The sequence below is a fragment of the Ursus arctos genome, unplaced genomic scaffold, assembly GCF_023065955.2.
Source record: "Ursus arctos isolate Adak ecotype North America unplaced genomic scaffold, UrsArc2.0 scaffold_13, whole genome shotgun sequence".
NCBI classification, from domain to species: Eukaryota; Metazoa; Chordata; class Mammalia; order Carnivora; family Ursidae; genus Ursus; species Ursus arctos.
Window position 1 is genome coordinate 20,961,787 of NW_026622797.1, and position 25,590 is coordinate 20,987,376.

At 41.8% G+C, this 25,590-nt stretch overlaps 1 protein-coding gene across 3 annotated transcripts in view; it reads left to right on the top strand.

Moving 5' to 3' along the window:
• Positions 1-2,819: 2,819 nt before the first annotated feature.
• Positions 2,820-25,590, top strand: part of PLAGL1 (PLAG1 like zinc finger 1) — a 108,342-nt gene continuing 85,571 nt past the window's right edge. For all 3 annotated transcript variants that reach the window (XM_048225898.2, XM_048225904.2, XM_048225903.2), the window contains exon 1: positions 2,820-2,960. The gene's annotated coding sequence lies outside the window, so the exon portion shown is untranslated. The remainder of the gene's footprint in view (positions 2,961-25,590) is intronic.

Consider the following 25,590-nt stretch of genomic DNA (forward strand, 5'->3'; position numbering starts at 1 on the left):
ATGATAAAAAAATTATGATGCTTCAATTGCTTAGCATCAGAGCTGGACTTGTATTCAACAGAAAAAAAATGTAGAATGAGAGTTATCGTTTTATCTCAATATGCTTAACTTTATGTTTATTCATTTAAGAGATGTATGTATGTATTATGATAAAAATGCTAGATTAAAATACTAAATAATATTTATTGAATGAAAGTTGGATATGTAAAGTCAGTTTTGTTTTCTTGCTATACGTGAGACGATTCGGATTTCAGTTCAGCCAACATATTCATTCATTGAACAGATTGTTGTTGTTGTTGTTGTTGTTTTACCCTTTGCCGCCCTTCACCCATCGGCTTTAAACTTCAGGCTCAAGAGCTTCCTATCCAGATCACTTAAGAAAGCACCCAGAGTTCCTTTGCCCTCACCCTCTATTCTCCAGCCTGCCATATTTAGATCCGATGGTCTAACCTCTCCACTTCCAAGTGCTTACCAGCATGGGCTAAAGAGCATGGACTCTGGAGTCAGTTTGCCTGGGTAAACATTAAAACGTTAGCTGTGATTCCCTTCCTTAGAACCACCATTGCATCCCCTCCTTGGAATTTCTGAAAAATCACCTGTTCCTTGAAAGTTGCATGTATGCCCCCCTCTCTCACTTCCTTTATTGAATTTGTTTTTGAAAGTCTTTGAAAGTTCACTTCCTGCATGAATGCTTCCCTGCCTAAGGGAGAGGTAGTGAACTTGCCTTCTTTATCTAAATGTGCAACCTCCCATCCTCCACCTCGTCCAAAGCCACTGCAGAACTAACATGGTGGGTGGTGGGTGGTGCGGGGTGGGGGTGGGGTTTGCACAGACTGCTTAAATGCAGGTTTTGTTTTCTGTCTTAACAAAATATTACTGTTTTTACACTAACACAATAAAAACAAAACTATGGCTTCAATTTCACAATTTAGTTAGAGGACTTCATGTCCTTTGAACTTTGAGGGGTTTTTTTTCATATTTCTTACAGATAAAAGATCTTTCCTCTGAGCAGCAGGCAAAGGCAAGGATGTCCCTCTTCCTTCCCTCTCCTCTCTTGCCTATGGCCCTTTTATTTTTCTCTGTTCTTTCCTTCTTCCTTCTGCTCGCTCTTAAAATTTGGCTTGCCCATTTTACTGGTTAATAGTGACCCAAAAGTAGATACAGTGGGAAAAAAAAATAGCGGAGGGGAGGGGGAATGGACACCTCTTTGTTATACTGTCATTTTACAAGAATCACATCCACCGAAAGGTTGTGACTTAATACCACCAAATACCGTTTCACGAATTCTTTTATGAATTAGTTCATTCAACAAATACGCTGTTTGTTATGTGCCTGACACTATACTTGTCACTCTTCCTTTCCTCACTCCAGAAAACCAAATTGTCTAAGTTTTATGTTTTAGTTTTCTGCTATAGAAACTTAATTTGGAAAAGAACCACTAGAATTTGACATCTTCTTTTCCCGCACTTTGCAAGACATAGTGACTTCATGTATTTTTGCTGGTTTCTTTTCTCCAAGATGTAGAAAAAGAGCCAAGGTTTAGGTCCCAAGCAAAACTAGGTTCAAATTCTGGGTATCCGTGTGAACTTAGAGACATTATTCTTTTGAGATTTTGTCAGTTAATGGAGGGTGACTATATCTATAGCAAAGAGATGCGGAGCTTCGATGAGAAAGATATGTAAGGTGCCTTCCACAAGGAGAGTTCCTTTCATTATGTTATTGTTTGTCTTAGTTTATAAACTCTTTGGGGATAGATTATAAACCCATCAATCTGAATTGCAGTAGTATTAATAATCGATAGAAAAAGTAAACACACAGTGCTAGCAGAGCAAGCAAATGTGTAACCTGAACACATTTAAGTAAAGCCATTTATTGATTTTGCAACAGGGTACTTCACAGGCAGTGGGTGGGATTTCAAGGGCAATCCATTTGCTGTTGTATCGAACTGGGGAAATTTTGCAGTGAAAATTCAGAAACACAGGTATTTCTGAGACACTTTGTTCTCTCATGGGGGAATTTCTTCTTCTTTCTTTTCTCGTTCAAACAAAAAAGTTACAGAAGATATTTACATATTAGTATTTGTGAGGTAAAATTGTGGAAAAACCAGGTACTTGCAGAATTGGGTTCTATGTGACCATGAGCACATCATAGGACTTCTCTGAACCTTGGGTTTTTGAACTGTAAAATTGGCATGACGTGCATGAATTAAGCACAGTATGTATTTAAAACACCTGACACATAATTGACAGGGTTATTTGTTCCCCTCCCAGGTCCACCTGACCGGCTACAAAGATATATCACTATAAACAACACCTGTCGAGAGTGCCAGGCCGATTTGTAGGGTTTCACGTGGTTCCTTTCATCTCATTCTCCCAACAAGGCATTTGGCGTGTAAAGCTAGTGAAGGTTCAGGCCTCGTCTCTTGTCCAAGTCCCTTCCATAAGCCCTGAGTCTAATTTTATTTCTTCCCTTGAAGAAGCCCGCCACTCCTCATTGTTTAAGTTTCAGGCCCCACAAAACCTGGATTCGCCCTGGATGGGTACTATTGTTTTCCTCATTTTGCAAAGAGGGGTAAATTGCCCGAGATCACACACTTGTAAGTCGTGGAACAAAACTGAAAATAGCCTGACCCCAGAGCCCAAAGTCTTAGGCACTGGCGGTGATGACGACTGGGAGAGAGCCAGAGTCGCCAACGGCGGGGCGGAAAATCAGCGCTCAAGTCCCTGCGAGCGGCTAACGCGGGCAGGCTGGGGTCGGAGGGGATCACCCCGCCGAGGCTCCCCGCCCCTTCCTCCCCTTCCCCTTCTCCTTTTCCGCGCCGCCGAGTCGGAGCCGCGCTGTTCGCCCGGCGGCCGCCCAGACCGTCCGCTTCCCCTCGGCTGCCCACGCCGGGCCCCGGGATCGGACCCCAGAACTTTCCAAGAGGGGGAAACTTGGCGGCGAAGCGGGAGGACTTGAAGGTGAGGCGCTCGGCGGGCGGGGCGGCGGCAGCAGTAGGGGTGCGGGGGGGGGGCGCGGCGCGCAGGTGGGTGCGCGGGCCGGGCGGCCGCGGGTCTGCAGGTGCCGGAGGCCGGCGGGGCGGGACGGAGCGAGGCGGGGACGCCGCGGGACCCGAGGCCGCCGGGCCAGGCCGCTCCCGCGTGCTGCGGGGAGCACCGGCCGCCGGCAGGCCGCCTCCGTGCGGCTCGGGGCGCGCTTCCCCTTTCTCTCGGGTCGGCCGCGGCTCGCTTCTGCGCCGGGCGGGGCGGGGCGGGGGACGGTGACGAGGGAGCGGAGGAGCCGCCACCTACCGCCCGCCCCGCCGTCCCCGGGCGGGGGGCGTGTTTCGCCCTATCCAAGCCCTGTGTGCGCGGAGGCTGGGAGCGGACGGTGCGGGGATGTCTGCGTTTACCGCAGGGTAATTTCTGAACCACCCCAAACGTGAGAATCTCGAGTTCAAACGTAGCTTGTCCCCTGAGAGACTGGGGTGATGGGAAGAAAATGACCGAGTGGCGGCGGGGGAAGTCCCCACAGACTTCGGGAGAAAAGGGACCGGGGACGTGGTGCCCCCAATACCCTCGACAAGGCCCAGAGAATTAGGGTGGCCTTGCTGGATGGCGCGCGGGACTCGCTGCTGGCGACGGCGCTCGCCGTAGTAGCCTCTGCAGGTGCGCAGCTGTGTTTGTACCAGCGACAGCGCCCCTGCTTGGGGGGGGGGGGCTTAGCTGAGGCAAAGTGACCCCCCGGGTTTCGTTTACTTAAGTGTGAAGAAGTCCGTAGACGCTCCTCCTTCTGAGAAAAGTAAGCGAAGTGACAAGTACCGCACTTACTCCAATGTCGTGGTATTGAGCGTCTGTCTGGCCACTCTGAATGAAAACAAATAACTGTGAGGGGTTCAGGGAATGCGTAAGAACGCTACACGGTTCATACTGTCTGGTGCGGGACGGCCTAATCGGAGGCACCTCCCAGAAGCACCTGGAGAGTTTTTCAAAGTACACCTGTTGGGCCCACCCCAGAGATCCGGAATCAGGAGTGATGGGGTTGAAGCTTGGCCTGTGCTTTCCCCCCCTCCCTCCAAAAGCTTCCCCGGGGATTTTGCTGTGGGCACTTGGTTAGGAATCAGGAAGTGGAGGAACTGGGTTCTACTCAGTGTGACCATTGAACAAATGTTAAGCACAGTGTTTCCTCACCTGTAAAGTAGTAACCTGGCTAAGTAACCAGGAACGTGGTTAAGATCATAATAAAGGTTAGAATGAACAAAGTGTTGAAAAGGGAGAAATCAGAATAATCCAAAATTCTGGTAGGGTGGCAACAAAGGACACATGCTTTGGTTCTGCAAGTGGTGCTTGGATTAAGTGGGAGGGGAATGGACGAAAAAACTTTGCCAGGGAAAAGGAGTGTTTGTTTTCAGGTAGTCTGATCTGTAACAGTGTTTGTGTAAACTGTAACTCAGAAAATCAGAATCATCTGGAAGAAACACAAGCAAGCTCCAGCCTGCCCCATCTCTGGATGATGGTTTGAAAAACGCACCATGTAGATTTCTTCTTCTAAAAAAACCAAAGGCTTTAGATTATTTTCATCTAGGCAAATCAAGAGCCAGTAATCACCAATACGTCCTGCCCTGTGGTAACCCCAGTCAGGCTGAAGGCTGCATGTTTACCTGCTAAATGTGAATTTTGGTTCCATTACTCAACAGATCTGTGTTGAGGATCTTGATGTACCAGGCATTTTAAAAATACGAAGATGAATGAAATGCTGTTTTTTGTTCTAGCTATCTCTGGTTAGTGGAGGAGACTGATGTGTAAAACAGGCCACGATATAACCTGGTTAAGATCATAATAAAGGTATAGAATGAACAAAGTTCCATGTGGCCCAGAAGAAAGAGCAGCCCTATTAGCCTCAGGGGAAGGGCATTACCCTGGAGCTGGGTAAACAGCACCCTTCTGTAAAAGCTTTGAGAATTGAGGATTCTATGTGTAGTCAAATCTGTGTTCTTATTTTTCAATCTGATGAAATTCTAGTGTAATCATATGCTGACAATCTAAAGTAGAAATGACTTTTGGTTTCATGATGACTCTCTTTAAAACTTACTAGGCTTTCTATCGGTTTATCTTTGTAAAAGTCTCAGCTGTGTCTAATGTTAATCCAAGAAAGCGGTTGTTTAAAAAAACCAAAAACTTTTCAATGTGTCCTGCATTCTTACTAAATATTTAGCTCGACTTAAAAGTAATATTCAGATAAATTCTCTTAGTTATATGTACTTTTTAAAAGCATGCCTTTTTTTGGGTGGTTCTCATTGTGTTGTGCTCCTTAGGAAAGCTTAAAATGATTAACAGAGGAGAAAGCACAAAAGGAAAGCTGCGAGAGGAATAAAAAGGGAATAGTTAGAAGGAGGAGGTCAGGAACAGAACGGAGTGTGATAGAATTGGTAGTGGAGGGGGGGTACTTGTTGGGAGGGAGGAGTAAAAAATAAATGGGTAAATCAAACGTGGCCATCCGCTTCTTCAGGGATTCGATGTGTATGGACTCTTAGTTTTCAAAGTTATTTCAAAATCTAGGGGGAAGCAGTATAATGTGGTAGTTAAAGCATGGGCTCAACAGTTCTGAGCTTGACTGGTGACTTTAACTACCTGTGTCTGCTCATTTGTAAAGTGAGGATAGTATGATCTGCAGGAGACTCGTGAGGATTAACAGCTATGATGCTTAGGCACCTGGCTGTGATAAGGCCTCAATCACCAGTGGCCTCTGCTCTTGCTGCTCTTATCTCCCCTTACTTGATCCTAGTGGAAGCACCAGTGAGCTGGGCAGATAGCTCCGTCCTCCTTTTCCAGTTGGAGTCAGGCCAGGGCAGCTTGTGAAAGTCATATAGGTGATGGGTAGCTGAACCGAAGGGAGAAGCTCTGTCTTTTGCAATTTTGTGTCTGTGTTTCTCCTGCTCCACACTGTTGCTGTTGGGGTTCTGGCTGAAGTCGCCCCTCCCTGGTGTTTAAAGGGCCAAAGGCTGTAACCGTGGGTGTCTGTTATAACTCTTCCGCTAACCCCAGCACCCAGTGACTGTCCACTTCTCATTGCTGATTTCTATGAAAATTACATTGTTTTTAGGATTATGGATGGGATTGGGAGAGGGAGACTGGGAAAGCTATAAGGAAGTCCTATATGGAAGAGCTCTGAAAGGGGGAGCCCCTCTCTCCAACTTCCAGTAATGTGTTGTAATATTACTAGAGAAGTAGCCTTATTGCTCAGCAACTTAACTGCTTTCATCTGCAGCTGGTGGTTCTGGTGCAAAAATATTTTCTTGCATGTCCCCTGTCACATATGTCTGGTCCCTGGAGAGGTGGGGAAGGGAATCATGGATCATGGCTGTGTAGAGACCTCATGGATGTGGGTCAGATTTTAATTAGAATGTTAATTGGTAATTTGCAATGGAGAAGTAGGACCAAGAATCTCTTCGATGTAAAACAAGGATGCAGAAAAGTATAAACAAATAATGTTTTGGAGAGTTTGGTTCATTTTTTTTTTTTTCTTAGTGAAGGTGTGCCTTTAATCTTCATGGATCATATTTCTCCTTTTACATGCAAAGGATTCCCAACTTCATAACTCTCAATTTAGCATTTTTAAAAAAGATTTTGTTTATTTGAGAACGTGAGAGAGAGAGTGTGCGCGCGTGCGCATGAGCAGGGGGGAGGGGTAGAGGGTAGGGAGAAGAAGACTCCCCATTGAGCAGGGAGCCCGATAGGGACTTGATGACCTGAGCCAAAGGCAGACGCTAACCCACTGAGCCACCCAGACGCCCCTCAATTTTGCATTTTTAACCTTGATCAATCAAAAATACATGTGCCTAGGATGGTGTTGGGTGCTGTAGGTGACGCTCAAGGTAAAAAGTCAACAGCCCAAGAAACAATGAAGAGACAAGTGGTGGGGTGAATATAAAAGCCAAATGGCTGTGGCACAGTCTCCCAGAAGGTTTGAGAAAGCCTCCTGGAGGAGGAGAGGGGACTACAGCCTTCCTGCAGGGGTCAGAATGGCCTTTCAAACCATGGTCACCTGAGGATGCAGGAACAGTGGGTGGCATTAGGGACAGAGAGCTGAAGGAGTAAGAGTACAGATAACTGGACCTTGAGGCTCATCCCCCACAGCTAGCCCCGGTACCCTAGAAAACTAAAGCAGGTTTACTTCTCGGCCTCCATGGGAGAATACTAGCAGCAAGGCAAAGCTTCCTCTGCCAATTACAAGGCTCCCTGAAATTCACAAGGCATCTTAGAAGATTTAGTGATTACTTATGATAGGCATTAACTATCGATTGAATGTATTTGCTAAATGTATTAAAAACACCTGAGAGAGATTGGGTTAGGGCTATGAAGAGCATTTATCAAAGTATAAATGATTCCTCCCTATTCTTGGAATGGAGTTTGGAGATCAGAAAGCCACAGGATCCCCAGGAAAGGAAAGTGGAGGGGAGGTGTCTGGAGAGGACTGTGGGACCTTTGTTATCAGACACAAAGGCCCTTGAGTTCTGCCCAGATGTTAGCAGGACCTGTAGGTCTGAGTCACACTAAGTAGACAAATCAGAATCCGTCTAAAGCATCCCATTTTTAGATTATTAATTTACATTGAAAGATGAAAGTGACTAGCAGGCCCGTTTGTTTTTTCAGAAGCAGGCTGAGGCATTTACACTATGGCAGGGGCAACCAGTTAAAGGCTGGAGGGCTACCTGTGGAGAAAAGAGTTGACTGATCCTCTGTGATAGTGGCACGAAGCCACGGAAGCCTGCGATCTGCCCTTCGCCAGCCCTTTGACGGGCTGGGCTCCCCTTTGCACAGTGGTACAGCTGCATCGACTGCCATGCTCCGCTTCAAGTCTCCCTTTCCAGGACTCCCAGATCACCAGCCTTTGCTTAGATATGTCAACCACCTGTCAGGTATTCATGATTTTGATTTAGTCTTGATAATCTCTCTTAAATTGGAGGTCATTTTTCTTAGGAGAAATTCTACATGTGTGAATTTACTTTTGAGTACTCTTTTGGCAACTACACCGATTGTAGCTTCAGTATATGTGTATGAATTTTGAGTCACTCTTATTAGAGATAAGGAAGTATTGGCTCAGCCTAAACTTGGATTGAATCTGGCTGAAGGTACAACAACAATAATAAGTAGCTTCTGAATTGGCCGTCCATTTACACTAGTTCACCAACCTGAAGACTTTAGGCTAAAGGAGATAGAAGCAGCATCTAGAGGGAAGAGGAATGGAGGTGAGTGGTGTGGAGGCTATGCGATGGCCTATGGCACCCCTCACACACAACAACTCCTGACCCCAGGGGCCCAATTTCTTAGACTGGGCTTTTGGGGAGAAGGCCCAGAAGTGTGAACTGATGGAGCTTATTTTGGTGTCATTTTTACAAGAGGATCGAGGGGAATACAGTGTCTTCAGCCACTTGAAGGTTTGGGATTTGGGGGTACATTGGAAGGCGGTGCCCCGGGCAGGGAAGGGTCCAGTTCTCTGGAGCCCTGTGAGCAGTGTGCCTGCATGAAGCTGGCACTGGGCTTGCGTCCCTCTCGCCACTGATGGAACAGCCAGCCCTTGCCTGGGGACATGGGTGGGGCGGGTCTGTGATCAGAAGAAAAGTGTTTTAATATACACATTATCCAAGACAGAATAAGATATTTATAGTTTGTTAATGTTTGAGAAAAATAAGAGTAGAAGGATTTTAGCAAGCAAGAGGTAGATAGAACACTACCCATTATTATCAATTTGCAGTGTGGAAAATGTCAATTACCCTGTCTTTATATAGGTGTTGAGGTGGCTTGATAAAGGTGAATGTGTCAAATATATAAAGTTGTTCAATCGAGCTCTCTGGAGCTCAGGGGCTCCTCAGGGGTGCCCAAGAGTGGGTGTGCGTTAGGAGAAGGGACGAGGGAAAAGTGAAGTGAAATCTCTTTTACATGCTGCTGCTTCAGCGCACCCGATTTACTTTTGGCCACTTTGTGTGTTGAGCTTCTGCTATGTCATGATGAAAAAGTGTATCCGCTTTCAGAAGTAAGAGTGTTACTGTTATAAGAACTTTCAAAGGTTACATTTTAGCCCAAATTATAGGGCTGTCATTGATTTGAAACATGAATCTATCTCTGAATACAGAACCCAAATCAAGACATTGGTTATATAATTGTTTGTGGGGAATCAGATTTTTTTCTCCCCGGCCTTGTTATCATTAATCATGGAAATGTACCCTTGGCTTTCTTAAAGGCACCTGTACTCATGATTTATCCCTCTGTCAGCCGTGACTCTGTGTTCTGGAGATGAGCAGGCCACATTTCTGTTCTTGGAGTCTCAGGACTTTGCGAAGGATAAAGTGAAGGACAGAGTTCTGGACAGAGGGGGACGCACCAGCCAGAGGGTCGCTGATAGAAGAGACTGTAGAATCCAGCCTGGAGTGAAGAGAAAGGATTGCAGGCTTGAGGGTAGCTGGGGGGTCCTGGGAGAGAGGGATGCAGAACGGGATTCTAAGGAGCAAGATTTGGGGACAAAGGCAATTGTGTTTAAACCATATAAACCTCAATCCATATAAACACTTTTCTTCACATTAAAGACTGCCGAGGCCGTGTGGTTTTGCATGGCGAGCACAGCAAGAGACGGTGGGTTGTGATTCTCATGCTGCCTCTGCTCTTGGCTTTGTGACCTTTGAATCTGCTTCCTTATATGTAAAATGAAAGTGTTAAACTAAGCACTTGGCGAGCTTCCTTCTCGGCTGCATACCTTGTGTCGCGGCAAGTGTGTTTTCATGAATAACTATGGATATGAATATCTGTGCCTCTCAGTGGTCATTTCTCCTATTTCATGTTTTTCCTAAAAAGAAGTGAGACCTTCCTTTTTCTGTTTATGTGGTACCACCATATGTAAAAGATATTTTTCAACAGAAGGTTCTATTTTTTTTTTTTGAGTTTGAACAAAATTTGGGTGGAATCTTTCATTATAACCTCATGTTGTGAAAAGGCGTTGGGTTAATGCATTTGTCCAGTGTTTTATTTCGAACACGGAGCCACGTTAGATACAAGATAGACAGTTGCATTATCATTCGTCTATTAAATACTGCAGATCATTTTCAAATTTAAAATTTGCTGGAAATATTTTTGTAAAGGAAATAGCTCTGGTATAACTCAGACATGAATACACACACACACACACACACACACACACACACACACACACTTCTTCCTTATACAAATATAAAGGAAGTTTGAAAGGTTATTCTCCAAACTTAATCCTTGCCTCCTCCGGAGAATGGACTATTAAAGGGACTGGTAAATTTCTAATTTTTAGGTAGGTACTTCTGTGTTACAAAATATATATATATATTTTATAATTTCATGTGTGAAATTACAGAATGAGCCTTCATGATCATAAAGTGTCTTCCTTTATTGGATTGGTAGACCACGATCACCATTTGACATAATTTAAGACCTAAAGTTAAATAGTATCATTTTGTTAGACCACAAGGAAAATGGATACCTCTTCCATTAGAAGACAAAATTTGGGGGTAAAGGTGTTCTTTTTGGTGTATATTTGGACAAGATTCATGTGATAGTTAATAATAAGCAAAGACTTTTCTCCAACCACTTCAAGAGTCTTGAACCCAGAGGTGACAAATGAGTTTCATCATATTTGGTTGTGGCTGAGTACAGGGAAGAATCCAGAGGTCCCATCTATGTTCACTGGGCAAAAATACCACGATCAGTAACTGGTCTGATCAAGGTACTAGACGGTGAAGAAAATGATCATTTGCCATGCATTTACCATCCCCAAAGCCTAGAATTTTAGGTGATAAGTTTCTTTATGAAGATAAAGATTTCTTTTTATTCAGACATCTTAAGGACTTACTATCTATACTACTTATGATACTTAGATAGTATTTTGCAGAGTTAGTGGAGAGTTTTCTGAAAAATTTTAAGATTGCAATGACTGGAATCTTTTGTATTCCTCATAGAGGCAAGCATGCTAGCATAACTCAAGGAATTACTCAAGAATTAACGATGAATGGAATAAGCAATTTATCTTGGCAGTGTGAGGTTATAGCTAATAAGGATAATTGAGTATGCTTGAGCACCAGCCAAATAACTTCGAAACATTTACCAGTATAGATGTTAAGCTGAAAAATTGAGTACTGTAATCTACAATTTTGTTCTGGGGCCCTCTTCAATCATCTGTTTGGTACCAAGGAGGAGTTAAATGGTTTTGGTGCATGAAAGAGTAGCTCAGTTTTTACATCGGTGGTTTAAGGGCACAATGTTGCATATATGCTGGATGTCCAGAGAAGAGTGTACATACTTCCTTTTCATAAGGATGAACTGTTAGAAAAGAAGAATACAGAAAGTCCTCCTTACCTCATTTTTTCTTGGAAAAAAGAGGAAGGCACTTAGTCAATCACTGGGTAGTGTGAAGCTTCCAGCATATTCGGTCTCCAATTATTTCAGACTGAATTTAAAAAGAAAATCACACATTTGTGCGCTATCCTACTTGCGACCATATGAATAAGATATTCATTCATTCATTCATTCAACAATCTCTATTGACACTGTCCTAGACTCTGGGAATAGAGTAGTGGATAAGAGAGGGAGCCCATGGCCCATGTTATGCATCACAGATGAGAAAATTAAATCTCTGTGAAGTGTCCTGCCCAACATGGTAGAAGTGGGACTTAATTCTAAATTCAGTGTTCTATCCTGTATGCTATAGAGCTTTACATAATTTTGGAGGACCCTGGTTCAGATATCAGCAGGATGGTTCTGTCTACTTTTTCTTTGCTCTTCCCATGGTGGTGATTCACTCTTTTCCATCCTGTGTGGCATGGTATGGTTGCGGAGAGATATACCATCCATAGGAGTCCCTTACACCCTTTTCTAGTACTAGGGCAAATCATCTTCAGCTTCTGGATAGCAACCTAGAATTATGTTATTAAAAATAACGTGTGAGTAGGGGCCTCAGGGTGGCTCAGTCTGTTAAGCTTCGGACTCTTGGCTTCAGCTCAGGTCATGATCTCAGGGTTGTGAGATTGAGCCACCCGCACCCCCCACCTTGGGCTCTGCACTGGGCATGGAGCCTGCTTGAGATTCTCTCACTCTCTTTCTCTCTCTCTGCTAATTGCTCTCGAGCATGCGTGCTCTGTCTCTCTCTCAAAAAACAAAACACGTGAGTAAAATAAAATAATTCAAGCAGTATTTTTTCAAACTCTTATAATTTGGTAGATTGAAACCAGTATTTTAAAAAAAGAGTGCATCACTATTAGTGAGATAAGTATTATGTGAACTTCATGAATATTTGTGAATTAGGTTGCAACATGAAATTTTTCTTACTGTTGGTTGTGGTCAAAAACATTTGAGGGGCGCCTGGGTGGCACAGCGGTTAAGCGTCTGCCTTCGGCTCAGGGCGTGATCCCGGCTTTATGGAATCGAGCCCCACATCAGGCTCCTCCGCTATGAGCCTGCTTCTTCCTCTCCCACTCCCCCTGCTTGTGTTCCCTCTCTTGCTGGCTGTCTCTATCTCTGTTGAATAAATAAATAAAATCTTTAAAAAAAAAAACATTTGAAACATTGGCTTAAAGCATATCAGGTAAGATACTGTTTGTGACAAAAATACAAGTAGATGATTATCCTTAGCGATCATTTGAGTATGTGTGTTGATTACCTAAAGGGATCACAGCAATAAAGTAGAATTTGTGTGATGAAAATTCTAGTGGAAGTTACTTGGCATTTGAATATATGCCTGAATAGATTTTTTTTTTCATTAAACACACACATGTTGCAGTTACTGGTTTCCCTGTGTCCTATTCTTTTGTTTATTGCGGTTTCCTGTATTGAGAGGTTTCGTTATTTTTTGAAATATATTTTGCAATTTAATTGCGTGGCATATAGAGAAATTTGGGGAAATAAATTACCTATTTGAGGCAATATCATATAATCTGATTATGCTAACGTCTACAGCTGATTAAACTTTAATATAAGTTATTAAACATAACCTACTAAATTGTTTTAAAATTATTTTTTCCACTTAATTTCCAAATGTTTGCCGGTAGATTTTGCCTGAAGATATTATTTGTGTTAAAGATTAACAGCTACAGTTCCCTAAATTGGGGGATTTCATAGACTATAGGAAAAGATCATTAATTTGGAAATTGATAATTTGGACAATTGGACTGATACTTTGGAAAGATAAGAGTTTATTGCTAAAAATTGTTGTGTAAAGAGATCTTAAGAGTTTTAAATCTATGTAAAAATATGTAGATTTTGGTAGCACTTAAGAAGCCTATTTTTCTACGTTGTAATTTGTTTCAGAGATGTGTACAGAAATGCAATTATTGAATTAGCCAAAATAGAGATTTAAATATTATATGCTTGTTCTTTGCAAACCATGGTCTTATTCCCTTCAATAAATTTATGATATAATTATGGAGACAGAAATGTCAAAGAAAGCTAGCCTTTTTCTCTTTGGAAGACAGGAGAACAACATACAAAAGATAAAAGTTTAGGGGTTCTAAGCAGGAAAGCTAAGTGAGTTCTGGTTGCTGGCAGGATTGTATAATGGATACATTTAATTTACTTGAGTTCAACCAGTAAAGATCAAGAAAAAGAACAAGTCAGTCATCACAGAAGGTCATACGTGGCATTCGGTACAGTAGCTGTGTGTGATGGGGAACGTGAACCTCGTGTTCCCTTAGTTGGCCTTAACCCCACTCAGCCCTCACCAGGACCACAGGTGTTTTTAATTCCACCCGGTCTCCACTCCACTTTCAACAATCTGACCTCCTACCTCATTTAAAAGGGGGGAGTGGGAGACTATAAATTGTGAACTTGTGAACTGCTTTCTTCCCATCTGTCCTTCCCCACCCCTGCCATTTACTTTCCTCTTCTCCAGCCTCAAAAGTATCTTTCTTAAAGACCTCTTCACTCCCGTAGGACTTTGCTCCCTCACTTACCTCCCCTCCCTTAGAGCCAGAGGTTAGCAGCACAGAGGATAAGAAATCCTGGCTTTGGGGCCAGAGTCTGCCAGGCTGGAATATGTTTTCATACTTTCTAAATGTCGATCCTGGGCATGCTTCTTAACTTCTCTATGATTCAGTTTTTCTGTTTGAAAAACGGGACTAGTGATAGAATTGCCATGACATAAGGCAGGTAAAGGGCTTGGAGCAGTATCTGGCTGAGGCTTTCAGGGGATGCTCGGTTCTACCCTTCCCACCACTACTACGGTTAACCTACTAATCTCAAAGTCTCTACTGGTTTTCATTCCTTAGCCCATATGTTTGCTGAACCATTTCCTATTCTGGAAAAGAATAAAGCCAAACCTTCTCTTTACCCTGGGCCCCTTCTAACCACTATCTTTTCTCTCTCCTCTTCCTGCTCAGGTGTTCTAAAGAATAGCTAAGGTTAGCTCTCTCTAGTTCTTCACGCCCTATTAGCTTTTTTAGAAATGCTTTTTAATGAGACATTGACTCGATATGCAAATATACAGTACTTTATATTTTCTTTTTAAAGGTTTTAAGTAATCTCTATGCCTGGGGATGAACTGACAATCCCAAGATCAGGAGTTGCATGCTCCCCAGACTGAGCCAGCCAGGTGCCCCAAATAGGAGTATTTTCTATTTCGAGTACTCTGCAGCCCTCTGTCGTTACTACTTCCTGTTAACTTTGGAGTTCTCTGAGTTCCTGTCTAAATCCTTCCCTCCTCGTTTCCCTTTGAGTGTTACCACTAGGCAGATTTTTGTATTTATCATTTCCTTGATAGTTTACCTTTTTGTGAATATTGCTTACCTTTATAAGTAGAATTATGATATAAATTATCTGGAGGCTTGCCTTTTTGAAACTAACTGCAATTATGTCCATTTTTAAAAAAGATTTGAGAACGTGAGCGAGAGAGAGAGCAAGCTAGCATGGGGGGAAGAGCAGAGGGAGAGAGAATGTTTTTCATTTTTATTTTAAATTCGATTTAATTAACATATACTGTATTATTAGTTTCCAAGGTAGAATTCAGTGATTCATCAGTTTGCATACGATACCCAGTGCTTATTACATCAAGTGCCCTCCTTAATGCCCGTCACACAGTTACCCCATCCCCCTACCCCCTCCCCTCCAGCAACCCTCAGTTTGTTCCCTGTAGTTAAGAATCTCTTCTGGTTTGCATCCCATTCTGTTTTCCTCTTATTTTATTTTTCCTTCCTTTCCCCTATATTCATCTATTTTGTTTCTTAATTCCACATATGACTGAAATCATATGGTATTTCTTTCTCTGACTGACTTATTTTGCTTAGATGATACACTCTCGTTCCATCCACGTTGTTGCAAATGAAAAGATTTCATTCTTTTTGATGGCTAAGTAATATTCCATTACACACACACACACACACACACACACACACACATCTGAGAGAGAGAGAGAATCTTAAGCAGGCTCCATGCCCAGTGTGAGCCTGACTTGGGGCTCAATCTCACGACTGAGATCATGACCTGAGCCGAAACCAAGAGTTGGATGCTTAAATGACTGAGCCACCCAGATGCCCCAACTATGTCCATTTTTATTGGCATGAAGAATGTCATTATATGCCACAATTTATTCATTTTCCTGTTGATGGACATTTGGACCTTTTGCTACTATAAACCAGTTTTCTTCTCTATTTTGAGATCTATGCTCTTACATATATCCTGGTGTATATATACATACATTTTTCTAGGATTTATACCTAATGGAATTTCTGGGATATTTAGTATAGACACCTTTTTATTCATTGAATGTCTAAATTATTTGTCGAAGTGATTGCGCTATACTTACATCAGAAGTGTAAATGTTCTTGTCAGATTTTTAAATTTTGCAGTGGGAAGTGTTATCTGATTTTTTTTTCTTTCTTTTTTTGAAATAAGCTCTGCCGCCCAACTGGGGCTCCAACTCATGACCTTGAAATCAAGAGCCGAAAGCTCTGCTGACTAAGCCAGCCAGGCACCCCGGTATCTGACATTTTAAAATTTATGTTATCTGATTACTAAGGAAGTCAACCATCTTTTCATTCATTTCTTGACCATTTCAGTTTATTTTTCAGTTAAATGCCTATTTATATGTTTTGCCTAGTTTTATTTCAGGTGGTTTATCTTTTCGTTTATAGTCCAGTTCTTTATAATTCTGGGATAAGAAGCCTACCTTCAAATTTGTGGTTTGTCATTTTATTTTATGTCCTTTTCTCCTCCAGCTGCTTTGAAATTTTTTCTTTGTCATTGCTTACCAGTAATTTGATTATGATGTGCCTTGATGTGGTTTTCTTTTCTTTAAAAAAAAAACCTGAGATATAATTCATATGCAGTACAATTAATCATTTAAAGTACACAGTTCTATAACTTTTGGTATATTCATAGAATTGTACATCTATTGCCATAATCAATTCTAGAACATTTTCATGAAAAAAAGAAACCTCTTGCCCCCAACCCTTCCATCTCCCCAGCCCTAGGCAACTACTAATATGCTTTCTGTCTTTATATTTGCTTATCCTGCGCATTCCATGTAAGTGGAATTATACAATACGTGGTCCTTTGTTGCTGATTTTTTTTTTTCACATAGCACAGTGTTTTCAAAGGTCATCCATTTTGCAGCATATACCAGCTCTTTATTTTTTTTTTACTGCTAAATCTTTGTATGGATATGTCATATTTATCCATTCGTCAAAAAGACTATTCTTTCCTCATTGAATGGTCTTGGCACTCATAAAAAAAAAAAAAAGTCACCTCGCCATAGGTGTATGGTTTTGTTTTGGGACTTTCAAGTCTGTTCTGTTAATCTATATCTAATCTTATGCAAGTATGATATCATCTTCATATAGCCTCACATAGCCTTTCCTTAGTATCACACCCAGGGAGCTAGTGAGCTATGGTCTCATCATCCCCATACAAGTTTTTGAGAATCCCATGATTGGAGCTCTACCTTCATGACCTCCGTGACCCCATCTAAACCTAATAATCTGAAGGTCCCACCCATAAACACCACAACATTTGGGGGTGAGTGCCTCAACATATGAATTTTGGGGAAACACAAACATTCAGCCCATAGCATTATGCTCCTGGCTTCCCCAGTTTCCCACATGTAAAATACATCCATTGCATCCCACCTGCGCCAAAAGTCTTAACTCGAGCATCAATTCTAAGGTCCAAAGTGTCCTCTAAGTGTCCTCTAAATCAGCTATGGGTGAGATTTGTATGTTCAGCCTGAGGCAAAATTTCAACCCAACGGTAAACCTATGAAACCAAGCAAGCTCTGTGGTTCTAGCCTATGATGGTGGGACAAGCAGGAGATTGGCATCCCCATTCCAAAAGGGAGAAATAGGAAAGAAGAAGGGACAGTGAGTCTCAATCCATATCCAGGAAGGCATACTCCCTCAGACCTCAAGGTCTGAGAATAATCCTCTTTGGCAGGATGGTCTACCCTTTGGACTCACTGGGGCAATGGTTCTGACTCTGAGGGTGGGGGTTGTATCCCCACTTCTCTGGGCAGCCTCACTCACACAGCTCTGCTAGGCAGTGGTCCCACCCTTTGAAACTGAGGTGGGTGCAGCCTTGTTCCCTGGACCCATGTACTCCCGGTCTGTGGTGGGAGTGGCAGCCCCAATTATCTCTGAATCCCCCTCAGTGTGCTTCTTCCTTTGTTTTGAAGAATAGTGCATGTTCACAACCAAATAATCTTAAGGTCCTGTAGGATCTGAGAAGTCTGAGAGCTTTCCTTCATTTTGTCCCACGGTTGTTGAAACTGGCGGTGTTCCTGCTGGAGTCGCTGATTAGGTCACTAATCATGGGTCACGCCCATGCACTAATCTTATCAAATGGTCAGTCAGACACACACTAAGTGCTCTCTTCGAAACATGCTTTCTCATTTATGCAAGATGGATAAGATGAGAATTTTCCAAATATTTAAGTTCTGCTTCCTTTTTGCTTAACACTTCCTTCTTCAATTTCTCTCTTCTCACATTTTACTATAAGCTTTCAGGAGGAACCAAGCTGCTCCTTCAAAACTTTACTTAAAAATCTCTTCAGCTATCTCTTCTGGTGTCATCATCCCCTTATAAGGGCACTAATCCCATCACTGGGGCTCTACCCTCATGACCTCATCTAAACCCAAGTTATCTTCCAAAGGCCCCAGTGACAATACTGTCACACTGGGGACTAGGACTTCAATATAAGAATTTGCACGGAACATAGACACTCAGTCCATGGTACCTAATGTGCTCATCCCACTCAGATGTCTTCATCTTTTAAATGTGTAGAATCTTCTCTTTTAGAAAATTGGCCTCTGCTGCTGAGATGAGTTAAGTGCCCCAATGCTGTGTGTCCATAATAGCACGTCAGTCTTCACCTCCAAGTACCGCGCTGTATCAGAATGATCTGGCACATGTCAGTTACCCTGATAGACCGTGCCTCTCAACGACTCCCAGGGCTTAGTAACGTCCTGCTATGCAGTGGCAACCAAAGCAAGTTTGGACTGAATGAGGTAGAGGAAGTGAGGACTATATTTGACCAGACAAGAGGTTAAAACCTCTGTCAGATACAAATTAAAAGATTAAAAACTGGTTTTAAAAAGTTGCAATATGTGACAGGGAGAAGGTTGATATACAGTATAGCATATTTTAGGGAAAGCATTGTCTCCAATATGTAAAGGAGAAATGTAATGACTTAGTCACAAAAGAGCAAATATAAAGAGCTAACAAAAGGTGGAAAATGCTCAAACTCACTAGTAATCAAGATATGCAAATCAAAACGATGCCATTTTTTTCCTAATCACTTTCTCAAATATAGAGATCTTGGGGTGGCTGACTGGTTGGCTCTGTCGGGTGGAACATGTGACTATTGATCTTGGGGTCCTTAGTTCGAGCCCCACAATGGGTGGAGAGATTACTAAAAAAAAACCAAAAAACAAAAAAATGGGGCACCTCAGTGGCTCAGTTAAGCATCTGCCTTCGGCTCAGATCATGATCTCAGGGTCCTGGGATTGAGCCCCACGTTGTGATCCAGCCCCGCATTGGGATCCCTACTCAGTAGGGAGCCTGCTTCTCCCTCTTCCTCTGCCTGCTACTCTGCCTATTTCTGTGTGCGCTCTCTTTCTCTGTCAAATAAATAAATTAAAAAACCTTAAAACAAACAAACTCTTGTGTTGCCTATAATGTGAAGCATACACACATATTGTTACCAGAAATAGACTGTAAGCCCTTTGGGAAAGCAGTTCCACAGTCCATGGTCTTATAATTTTTAGACTCTTTGGCTGGAAGATTCTACTTTTGGATATCTATCCTAAAGAAAACTTAAAATTTATTTTTTAAATTGGGCTTTTCTTCTTCTCATAGGAATATATTAAAATGGTTTTCAATTCAAAAGGCACTAAAGAATGGACAGTGGAGTTTGCCAGCTCCTCTGAACACCAGACACTAGGGATTGTGGAAAACCCTGTGTTTCTTTTCTGAGTACTTTTGTTCGTTATTCATCCAAATGCCTGTGTGTATGCGTGGGGGAGGGGAAGGGTATCATCCCTCTCCACACTCCATTTTTACACAGATGATAACACGCTATCTAGACCGGTCAGTAGTTGGCTGTTTGACTTACTAAGACCTTGGCGATTTGTTACATGTTGGTACATGAAGAGCTTCCTCTTGGTGAAGAGTAACAGTCCTTTTCTCTAGACCCTTGACAGCACAATATGTATTAAAATCTTGGAATCTTTGCCAGTGTGATAAGTGAAAAATCTCAGCACCGTTTTAATTTGCATTTCTCTTAAGATTAAAAGGAGTGTCTTTTCATAGATTTAAGAGTTATCTGCATACTCTTCACTAAATGAACTGTGTCTGTTCTACCCTTTGCTCATTTTCCTGTTGAGTTGTTCTTTTCCTTACTGATCTGTAGACGTGCTCTCTACATATAAGAAGGAAGTTAGCCCATTATCCTGAGCCCATTATCCTGAGTCCGGCACCCCCCAGTTTGTTGTCTTGTAACTGCGTATGGTGTGTTTTGCCATGCCAAAAAATGTGATTTTTGTTATATAGTTGAAATTATCGATTTTTTTCATGGCTTTTGGAGTTCGCGTCAGATGTAGGAAGGCATTCCTGACCTCAGGAGGTAATTTTTAAGTAGACCAAACACTTTATATTTAAAGATGTTTACGGCATTCTTTGTGATTTAAAAAAAAAAAACCTGGTAATACAGAAGTACAATAATTGAAGAACGGCTGCTTTAATTGTGATGTTGCTACAGAGTGGGTTAGGATACGACCTGTGTCAATAATATTTCCAGGAAGCTCCTCAGAGGCCTACAAAGGAATGTCATGGGAAGATGTTTGTTCGGATTGAGGCCAATTCAAGACTGGGTCTATTCCAGATCATCTCAATAATATAAAAAATGAAAAGGAATAAATGGAAAGCATATTAATAATTGTAATTAGATGGTGAGATTATTATTATTATTACTACTCTTTAAAATGTCTTCCAGTTCTTCCTAAACTTCTAACACAAGCCTGTGCTTTTCTAATAAGGAAAATACAACACGGATGATACATGCATCAGAGACTCTGTGCTTTGTGGGGTCCATTTGCTTTGGCTACTTGACATTCTTCACGCCCTCAGCAGCCCAGACGTAGAGCAAAGAAAACCATGGTGGTTTGTCCAGAATAGAGCTAGTTTATCCAGATTTTCTTCTTTTCTTCTATTGTCGGATATCAGGATCTTAGGGAATGTTCTCTTTTATGTATTTCGCCATTGAGAAAGTGCAGCTCAAATTACAATGGCACCCTAAAATTAGCACGGAATAGTGATTTTTTTTTTCCATTTCTCTTTTAAATTCTTCCTCCTAATAGTGGCACGGCTTTCTTTTTAACTTAAGCCTTTTTTTTTTTTTCTTTTTCAGTTTCTATATCCTCCTAACCCTTGGTAGAGGCTTTTTTCCCTTAGCTCTACCGATTTATAACTTACAAACAATAAAATATAACCAATCTCACGATACAGCTCAAGTTTTGATAAATGTGTTTACCTTTGGAGCTGTCACCACAATTAAGATAAAACATTTGCATTAGGAGATGACAGAGATTCGACTTTTTTTTAAAGATTTATTTATTTATTTGAGAGAGAGTCAGGGGGTGGAGGGGCAGAGGAAGGGAGAGAATCTCCAGCAGACTGTCTGCTGAGCGAGGAGCCTTGCGGGGGCGGGGAGGGGGGCGGGGGGCGGTGTCCATCTCAGGGTCCTGAGATCGTGACCTGAGCCAAAATCAAGAGTGACACTTAACCAACTGAGTCACCCAGGTGCCCCAGAGATCCGACTTTTAAAAAATTAAAAGATCTAATATGTTTTATACTAATATATTCTGGAGCACTTATGAGAGAAACTGTTACTTTTAGAGTATTCAAAAGAGGCAAAGATGTTTCAAAAGTTAATGGCTTATACAGTAAGTGTATATAGTTAAATAATTGACTTCACAAAAGACCTGTTTTGGTTATAGCATAAAATTGTAATAAGTAAACTTGATAAATTCTTTGAGGGGCTGCAACTTCAAAGGGACAGCATTTTGGGAGTTTTGATTTCGTTATATTTCCTTGACCTTGTCTTTTCCTTAAAATTCTGTAAGGCACTTGTTTTTTTCTCACAAAATGAGCGATACTCTGAGGCAATTGAGAACATCCAAATCCTTTCTTTAGGATCTTATTATATGTGAGCCTGTACCCGTATTAGCTAGATTGGAGAAATTGAGATAATTAGAATGGAAATATAATAGTTTAGCAGGCGTGATTAAGATTTCCCCAGCAAAGTGTTTCCCAGCGAGGAGATTGTTTCAAAGATCTAACCTCGTTTCGAAAGAGGAAAACTTAAACACGCACTCGCTGTGGCACAACCGTAGAATTTGCATGTACCTTTAAAGGTCCTTTTCGGTGTGACTCGGGGAGTGGGGATCAGTGCTGTCATGCTGGCTCTTGTCCTTTTATTCCCTCACATTTCAGTAGTCTGTGCATCCTCCCATCTGTCCATTCACTCCTTCGCCCTTGTTCCTTCCTACTACTCTTTTGTTCTGTTTTCTCTTCCTCCTTAACCTCTTTTCTGGGAATTGTGAAAGCAACAAAAAGGAGGCTTTTACTTTTAATTTCGCTTTTTCTAAATATTTAGATTTCACTTCTTAATTACTTTATACTTCAGACAAAATGTCAATACCAAGTTGATTTAATATGCTTAATTTGCACTTGAGAAGCCTAAGATGAATTGGTCCAACCTGGAAATCTTCAATTGAAAAGTTACTTTTTCAGTCTTTAGATAGAAAATTTTCCATCTGCTTGCTAGTAGTTGTAATGATTTACAGGTCATCCGTAAGATTAAATACTAGTTGATCTTTTTTTTTTTTTTTAAGATTTTATTTATTTGACAGAGACAGCGAGAGAGAGAACACAAGCAAGGGGAGTGTGAGAGGGAGAAGCAGGCTTCCTGCAGAGCAGGGGGCTCGATGCGGGGCTCGATGCGGGGCTTGATCCCAGGACCCTGAGATCATGACCTGAGCCGAAGGAAGACGCTTAACAGCTGAGCCACCCAGGGGCCCCTAAATACTGGTTGATCTTAAGCATCATTGTGTGCTTATGGAAGTGCTCTAGAGATTAGAAATGTGTATGTACTTTAGCTTAAGATAACAGTTAAATTAGGAAACAAATCAGAGACTTGTGTATAATTGAATCATTGGAAAATCATGGATGTATGCTTTTTTTAAGATTTTATTTGAGAGAGTGAGAGAGAGAGAGCATGGGTGGGGCGGGGGTTAGGGGTGAGAGGGAGAAGCAGACTCCCCACTGAGCAGGGAGCCGGACTCGGGGCTCAATCCCTGGACCCTGGGATCCTGACCTGAGCTGAAGGCAGACACTTAACCGACTGAGCCACCAGGTACCCCTGGATGTATGCATTTCTGTAGAAATATACCATCAAGAATTTGTTAGGCTGTTTGTAAGGAAAATGTGCACAGCAACTGAGTGCCAGCTCTTTAACTTTCATAGCTTGGCTGACTATCTTAGCTAGTTGGCTGCCTGAAATTCCTTTTGGAGGTATAATAGCATCAGTCTGCTAGGGTTACCCTTACAAAATACCACATACAAGTTGGCTTAACCAACATTTATTCTCTCACAGTTCTAGAAGCTAGAAATCAAAGATCAAGGTGCCATCAGGGTTGGTGCCTGGTGAGACCTCTCTTCTTGGCTTGTAGATGGCCATTTTCTCACTGTATCCACACTTGCTCTCTTTTCTGTGGTCATGGAGACAGAGCTCCAGTGTCTCTTCTTCCTTCAAAGATACCAGTTCCATCGGATTAGGGCCCCACCCTAATAATCCCGTTTAACCCTAACATCTCCCTGAAGGTTCTATTTCCAAATATAGTTACATTTGGAGTTAAGGTTTCAATATGTGCATTTGAGTGGGAGACATCATTTAGTCCATGCAGGTAGAATAAATTATAAGTAAATCACTATAAATATGCAATGATACTACGTAGGCTAAGATTGTGTGAACTGGTTGGCATTGTACCTTTTTTTTGTCTGAATCCTAGAAAACAGTTTCATTATGCTACAGTTTAAAAAAAATCTTCTAAGATTTACTTGTATCTTTTCTCCTACTAAATTTAAGCAGTTTGAAGCCAGGGACATAATTTATTGCATAGCTTTCAAATTCTTTTGACTTTAACCTACCTTAGGTGCATTTTACATCATTGTCCAACACAAACACACACATCCTCAAAATAATTTCCCAAAAGCAAAATCTTTTTTGGAAATTGCTTTCTGATTTTTTTTTGGAGGGGAGGGGCACAGGAAGAGCGAGAATCCTAAACAGGCTCTGTGCTTAAATCCGATGTGATCTCACAACCCTGAGATCATGACATGAGTTGAAATCAAGAGTCGGATGTCCAACCAACTGAACCACCCAGATGCCCCCACATCCATATTTTTAAATTCTTTCATTAGGGAAAAAATGCTATGGGTGACCCACTATATTGGTTTTATGACCCACGAGTGGTTTATGGCTCACTATTTAGAGAACAGTGCCTTATTAGGTTTTGATTCACAGTAGCTTGCAGAGCTCCTGGCACACAGTAGGCTTTCCATAAATGTTTATCAAATATATGAATGAATGAGCTGGGTGAGTAATAAAGTGCTGGGGTGGATTGGGGAAATTCTTTAAAGGCAGATTTTGTCCATTTGTTGTCCATTACTTAGTATTCCTGTTAGCTTCTATTCATAGCAATGTTTCCAGACTGAATCCAAATCTCTTTAGGTGGAGCTCAGACCAGGATTTTTTTTTCTTTTAAATATATTTATTATTTTGGAGTATTTTTAGATTTACAAAAAAGTTGCAAAGGCAATGGAGAGTTCCTCGATACCCAGCACCCAGTTTTCCCCACTATTAACATCTTAACATTTCTATGGTATATTTGTCACAATTAATGGGCTAATAATTATATTATTATTCAGTAAACTCCATACTTTATTCAGATTTTTAGTTTTGCCTTGATGTTCTTTTCCTGCTTCAGGATCCCAACCAGGAGAGCACATTAAATTCAGTCCTCATGTCTCTTTAGGGACCTGTTGGCAGTGACAATATCTCATTTTCCTTTTTTTGATGATCTTGACAGTTTTCAGAAGTACTGATCAGGTATTTTGTGGAAAGTCCCTTACTCTGAGTTTGTTTGATGGTTTTTCGTATGATTAACAGGGGTTTGGGGGATGAAGACCATAGAGGTGAGGGAATAGAGTCTATGCTATGAATATGACTTGTCACTGTCGATGTTTACCTTGATCCCCTGGCTGAGGTGACGTTTGTCAGCTTACTCCCCTACAGTGTTGCCATTTATTCCCTTTTCCATACTGTATACTCTGGAAGGAAGTCACTGGGTGCAGCCAACTACCTAGGGAGGGAGGAGTTATGCTCCACTTCCTTGAAGGCAGGGGATCTACATACGTTATTTGGAATTCTCCCACATGGGATTTGTCAGCACTGATCTAAAGGAGCATTTCTTTTGTACCTTGGCTTGTAATTCATTACTACATGAATTATTATTATTGTTATTATTTTTGCTCAAATTATTCTAGTTTTGGTCATGGGGAACTCTTTTAGGTTGGCTCCTATGTCTCTTTGACCTACTACCATTACCATTCTGTTTTTGAGCACTTTGTTGCTTTCTGGCATTATAGGATGCTGTAGGTTCATCTTGTGTATTCCCTGCCCCAGCCCTAGAACTGGCCCATTTTTCCAAGGGGGCTGATTCCTTTCATTGGAGAATTGTATTCGAGACAAAGATGCGAGTGTTGGGTGTTACTGTATCTAGGTCTTCTCAACAGAAGTAGGAAATGCTAACCTGTGGATCACACCTACCTGGAGCTATTGCCGTAACCACCTGTGTCTTTATTAAGGTAAACATGAGTTCATAATGTTATCTCTGACTCTAATCCAGCACTACCTGGCTTATTCTAGCCTTCCCCTCTCTTCTCTGTAACCTCCCTCTCCAACAGTGAGAAAATCCTCGCTTCCATTATCATCATCTGTTTACTAATTTTTCATTCCCAGTATGCACGTACAGTGGTTTCAGTAACTGTTAACT